The sequence below is a fragment of the Rhinolophus sinicus genome, chromosome 3, assembly GCF_057876585.1.
Source record: "Rhinolophus sinicus isolate RSI-liver-muscle chromosome 3, RSI-T2T, whole genome shotgun sequence".
Classification (NCBI taxonomy): Eukaryota; Metazoa; Chordata; class Mammalia; order Chiroptera; family Rhinolophidae; genus Rhinolophus; species Rhinolophus sinicus.
In genome coordinates, this window is record NC_142503.1 from 75,575,478 (window position 1) to 75,582,380 (window position 6,903).

A 6,903-nucleotide genomic window follows, 5' to 3' on the forward strand; every position below is an offset into this window, starting at 1 on the left:
AAGCAGTCATTTATTTTTAAGCTTTCCCTCCCACCCCCAAAGTTCAACTGCTTTATAAGAAAATGCAGAAAAAAAGTGTTGCAAGATTGAATGCCTGAAAAGACCCTTGGCGGCAGCAGCAGCTTTGAAAGAGTAATAAAGTGTAAAAAAATGGAGGGACACAAATTCGTTTAATAAAAGGGCAGGGGGGAGAGGGTGCATGCACCAAAGTGCATTTAATGTAAAGAAACAAAACAGTTCCTAACAATGCTTTATGAGCAAGAAGAGCAAAAATTAACCACACCAACAAGCAAAAAACCCCACCCCTTCCCCCAAAGAATTCTCCCTCTTAACTTGTGTATTTTTTTTTTAAGCCAAAGTTAAATTGCAGCTTTAATGCAGCAGGATCAACATGCCAGAATTTCTCCAAGGTACACGCTTCAGCTCTTTAAAATTTAGAGGGAAGAAGCATGAACTCTGCAGTATTGAAGGGTCCATCCAGCTAAGAGCAAAAGCAAGGAATCAACACAAAAGAGAAAGCAGCGCTCCCGGCCGGGGATGGGAATGGCATATACTTACAGACAAAAGCCCCGCTCCCTGTTCACTCTCTCCTCTCTACACCTGAAACACAAATGTGGATGAAAAAGGGCATCATGCTAGAAAGACAGCTGGGGGAGGGGGAAGAAAAGGGAGGGGGAGGGGGAAAGGGGTGGAGGAAGAGGAGGGGGAAGGGGAAACAAAACCCAAACCGGCTTCACTTCCAAGAAGTGCAGCCTTGGAAAAAGGAGGGGAAGGTCTCCCTGCCTCGTGCTCTTCTAGAGTGTGTGTCTCTCTTTCTTTAAGAGAGTGTCTCTCTCTCTGTCTCTCTCTCTCTCTCTCTCCTGCTAGTGTGCTAGTGAACAATGAGCTAATTCTGATGGGGCTGGCAAGGCGCCAGCGCCCCAGCCTTGCTGCCACTGTGCTGCCGCGGTGGAGCCAGACTGCTTACTCTGCAGGAATCGGCGACTCGGGGCCCCCTCGGCGAGCAGCCAAAGCGCGCGCGCGCCCCGGCACCCCGCACCACCGGCGCCCCGCGCGCTGCGCCGCCCCCTCTGAGCCCGCCAGGCCCCAGGGGGACAAAGGGGCCCACAGATCGGCGCGCCGCCCCGGCCCCGCCCCCGAAGCACGGCGCACACACACCCAGCCCTGCCGCTCCCGCCCCCGGCGGGCTTCTCCGCCTCGACGTGCGGTTGCTTTTCAGACAAATAAGGAGGCGGAGTAGGCGGTTTGGGGGTGCGCCAAGCATGAAGGCGGCCAGGGCGCTGCACAGCCCGGCGGCCAGCCAGGGCCGCGGGGAGAGGCGGCGCGGCCCGTACTGTAATAATAAACCTGCGGCAGAGGGCATCTGAGGGAAAGAGGACGGCGACGGGCTGCAGCCGCCTTCCCTTTTATGTGCCTGTCCTGAGCGAAGCAGAAAATGGTGCCCGCGGTGGCGGCAGCCGCACAGAGCCACCGAGGCACACAAAGGGCCGGCGCCGCACGCGTTTGCGCACAGCGGCGGGTGGGCCCACCGCCCCACCGCCACGTCGCCCCAACTTGTACGCGCGCCCGCTCCCGCCCGCGAGGAAGAGCGGGACCCAAGCACCCCGAAGGCTGGGCCCAGAGGCCATCGGACTGTGCGCGCGTGCACACACACACACACACACACACACACACACACACACACACTTGGACACACGCGTGCACCGACAGCATGGGCTGTGACCTGGCGTGTGATCAGCCCAAGACACACTCCCCTATTAATCACCTTCTTTGCTGAAGGATTTAGCATGTCCCCCACTCTCTGCCCCACTGAAATTGTTCTTTTTAAAACTGTAGATTGCTTTTCTAAAAAATGATTTGTATTTCTGATTTTTTTTGAAAACTCGTCTTATTTAAATGTCTCTTCATAGTAATGTAATGGCTCAAAATTGTGCTACAAACTCGAACAAACTAGTCTGTTGCCAGCAAAACAGGATATCATTTTATAGTGTCAGAGAGGAAGATTATTTTCTAATTAAATAGCTTTGCCAAGAAAAGAATACATAAAGTTTCATACTGTCTTCTAAATTTGCCATCCACATTTTACTTGTAAACACTAAAAGCAATGTTTTCTATTATAACAGTCAAAAGAAAAGCGGGGAGGAGAATTTATAAAATAAATGTTTATAGAATGTCTTATTTTTTAGATTTTAGTATTTTGGGGGATCCAGAAATAGCACACCTTGGATGCAATATTTTACACTCTTAATTCTAAAGAATAAATTCTCTATAAGCTTGTTTCTAGGACTGTAGATCCTCCTTTCACACTACAAAAGCCACTGCAGCAGCAAATACTTATTAGATTGCCAGCGGGTGTTATTTTTAAGGGGCCCGCTAGGAGCTTCCCTGAATTAATCTGAAATATTGCAGTTATTTTCCTGCAAAAAAACTTCCCTTGAAGCCATTGCTAGGAACAAAGAAACAGAACTCCACAAACTTCCCTAACGCCACCAGGACAGAGTTCACCTGCCAGAAAAACAATAGAAAGAAGGTTGGCTAGTAAGTGGGGTGGTAGGAGAGGGCAGAAGCCTGAGGGCTGCTTCTGCAGGTGTGAAACCCCAGCAAGCTGGTCAAGGGCACATCAACGTTGAGATCTTTGTCATTCACCTGAGTCAGGCTTGAAAAGAAACCCAGGAGGGCACTGCCACGTTGACCAAAAAATCTATACCAGGAAGATATGTTCAAAAGTTACTTCTACAATAAAACACACACACACACACACACACACACACTAACTTTAGTGTTTATGTAAAACTTAAAACTTACCTAAAAACTTGCCTAAGATGTCCTTTAAAAACACAGGGAAATTTGGGATTTATTATCTGTTAATTTTTTTTCATTATAACCACAGACATACAGGTAAGTCATTATTTTAAGAAATAAGAATACTGGGTTAGAATGTAGTCTATTTACTGTGTTTCCCCAAAAGGTCACAATCTAACTATCCAGGAAACATTCTAGAGTCTTTCTGGTTCTAGGAGACTGTGCTAACACTAGGGAGGGACATAAAGGAGCTCACACCATGTCACCTCATTCAAGAAATGTAGCAACACCTGTCTCGCAGTGCTCCTGGCTACCATGCTCTGCCCCCGCCCATCTACCGCGCAGGTTGTATGAGATATTGTATGGGATAGTCAGTCTCCTGAAACACCTTTGTAATCATGGTACCCGCTGCTCCATTACAGGATAAAGACCATACTTAGCCTTCCACTCAAAACTTGCCACAACATGACCACAACTAAACTTCCTAGCTTTATCGTCCATCTCTTTCATCTCTTTCCCAGTCATGGACTATCAGTCCCTCACTTCAGTCTGATTGATTACTTAGGGCATATTCATTCTCTAGACCGTGAACAGGCAGGAAGCAAAGTCACAGAAACACTGACTGACAACAGGGTGACTCAATCTCAGCACTATTGATTTTTGGGGCCTGATGGATGATTCTTGGGTGGAGCCAAGGGATGCTACATTTCCCTAGTGAGGTGACATGATGTGAGTTCCTTTATGTCCTTCCCTAGTGTTATGTGGAGGGGAGAGGGCCTCTCCTGTTCATTGTAGGATGTTTAGCAGCATCTCTGGCCTTTACCAACTGGATGCCAGTAGTAAAGCCTAGTTGTGACAACCAAATATGTGTCCAGACATATCAAATATTCCTGGGAGGGGCCAACTTGCTTCTGGTTGAGAAGCACTGGCTTAAACAAACAAAACCATTCCCTGAGATGCAATGCAGTGGCTTTCCTTGAGCTATGTGGACTGTATGCACAAAAGCAAGGATTTCTTAGGAAGAAGGAGGAAGTAGTAGGCAATGTCCTTATCTTCACGGAATTTATGGTTTGGGATAAGGGAGTGGAGAAACAATCGAAGCCAAAGTTACTATTTAGTGTGATAAAGATGATTGGTACGTTCTGCCCTGGGTACTGTGAACACAAATGCTCCTTTCTACATCAGACCAGAGATTCAAAGAAAGCTTCCTAAAGGAGGTGATACTTCACCTAAATTTGTGAAGAATGAACAACAGTCAGAAAATTGAAAACAGGAGAAAGATAGTCTGGGCAGAGGCAGGGGAAGATCGTGAGATAAGAAATTGGATTGAAGCAGCCTGGCTCAGAACCTGACTTGTCTTCTGTCCCTACCAAAGAACAGTTCAACCGAGGATTTGGTCAAAAGGGGAGGATACACCCAAGATACAGTCTTTTCCTTCAGGCTTCCTTAGATATTTCCATCTCAATTATCTTCATATATCCAACTGTATCCAAGTGTATATTCCCCCAATTTTGTTTATTTACATTCTTTGTCATTGCTTAGGATAACGAGTTGCATGAGTTTGAGTTCCAGGTGAAAGGCTACGGATACAATGATTAGAACCAGGTCTATGTGACCCTGGAGAAGTTATTTAACCTTTTAGTCTCAGTTTCTACATCTCTCAATTGGGCTTTATACCACAGTACCAGCATGCTGTATTATGTCAAATTGCATACAGGCATTTTAGTTAGTGTTGCGTACAAGGTACCAACAGGTACTATAGGTTGCTTATAGAATAAAAAGCTTACATGGTGTATCCTGATCTCCCTCTGCCTCTCCTTCTAGCCTCATCTTTAGTCCCTTTCTGGTCAGCCTGAATGATGTGCAGCTTTCCGAGAGTCATTGTTGCATGATTCTTGGGCCTTTTTACTTGCTATTCCTGCTGCCAGAATGCTCCTTTCCTCTTCTTCAAGGTATTCACTCACGTTCATTCCTCATAAATGTAGCTTATGGATCACCTCCTTTAGGAAACTTCCTTTGAATCCCAAACTTTCTTTGGTCTGGTTTAGAAAGGAGTCTTGGTGCTCACAGTGGACCCTGGCAGAGCTCTATAACTGTCCTGATCACACTGCACTGTAACTTTGGCTTCATTTTCTGTCTTCACCACTTGACTGTAAATTGCATGAAGGAACAGAGTATAGTAGACATTACTGGTTACCTGCCTAACACCCATTATCTCTTTCCTCCTATTCTTTCTTAGTGAAAACCTGATTTTGTCCTGGTCTCCATCTTTTTCCCATACAGCCCACAAGTTCCAGGGAAGGTGACCCCAAGACGCAGTTCCTAATTATTTTAGACAATCAGTGCATTGAATTGTTTAGATTTGATAATGGGCTAGAGATGAGCTTGTGACCCAAGTTCAACCAATCAGACTGAAGGGAAACAATTTTGTTGAATGCTTGAGCTGAAAAATTGAATTCTATGCTTAAAGCAATACAGAACTGTTGAAGAAATTTAATCTGAAAGTGATGTGAACAGGTTTTTTTCCTAGAAGGATTATTCTGAGAGCAATTCAGAGGATGGATTTGAAAAGGGAAAAGGTGTGGAACTGAGGAAGTAGAGATCATTTGGAGACTTTTACAGTAATCCAGGTGAGTAATTATGAATGGCCCAAATTAAGGTAGAGACCATGGGAAAGGAGAGGGAAGAAGTCAAGTTAAATCATGGAGGCAGAATGCTGGACTCACTAGGGGCTTGAACGGGTACTAGACATTAGCCGGAGAAAGAGTCCAAGAAGATCCCAGGTTTCTGGCTTTGTGACCACTTGGATGATGTTGGTCTTTCCTAAAACAGAAAAATACAGGAACAATAGTGGATGTAGGAAGAGAAGGGGGTGACAATGAGTTCAGTTTTATCTGTTGAGTGCAGAACTCACATATTCAATATTCTCACAGCAAACCTTGGTAATTTTCTTATCACCATTTGCCTTGTCCTCATGCTTTCTTCCTGTCATGGGCTGAATTGTGCCTCCCCCAAAATTCATATGTTGAAGTCCTGACCCCCAGTACCTAGAATGTGACTGCATATGGAGATAGGGTCTTTAGAGGGGTAATAAAAGTGAGGTCACGACAATGGGCCCTACTCCAATATGCCCTTATAGGAAAAGGTGATTAGGACACAGGCACTCATATAGACAAGGCCATGTGAAAACACTTGGGGAAGATGCCCATCTACCAAACGAGGATAGAGGCCTCAAAAAACACTAACGCTGATGACAGCCTGATCTCTAGAATGGTGAGAAAATAAGTTTCTATTGTTTAAGCCACCCAGTCTGTGGTACTTGTTAGGGTAAACCTAGCAAACTAATACACCTTCCTTACACCAAACATCCAGAAGACTACAGAATTTGTAATATTTCTGTTTGTTATGAAGTTTAGGTTATTAGTCCAAGAAAGGCTAAAGAAGTAATATGTCCATCACGGGCAAGGTTTTGTCCAAACCCAGAAAGTCTCATTCAATACTTGTAAGAAAGTTGCAGTTGCGGAGGCTCATCTTAAAGTCATAGTTCGTGGTTCTCCAAACAGCATTCCAGAACACATAAGGAAACCTATTTACAATCGGTCCTGTCCATTTGCAAGTTTCCAGCTGTATTTACACAGCTGCTGGAGTCAGCACAGATGAGAAGGATTCTCCACTTCATCACTGAGAAACCCACACTGAGCATAAATTCAGAAAAGTGCCTCCATATACGAAAATTCAGTAAGTCTCAGGAAGGAACACAAAACACCAAGAACTGAGCCATTGACATAGGGGACACTGGCAACGAAAAGAGGAAAAAGAGCTGTAGGTTTTGCTAAATGTGAACTCTGATTGTAAAAGTGAATATAGGATGACTTGTAACCTGTGTAACTCTATAAAACATAATGAAAATAGCATTTAAAATAAAAAGGACAAATGAAGATGTGAGAAACCTGAAAATCATGGTGCTTTCAATTGTGTATTTTGTCCAACATCTGGAAATAATGGAAAATCCCTGAAAAAGTCATGTTAGTCCTCCTGGAGGTGAAGAAAAAGCTGGCTGTTGCAGAAACAGAGATAAGTGGAAGGAATGTCTCAAAGGAA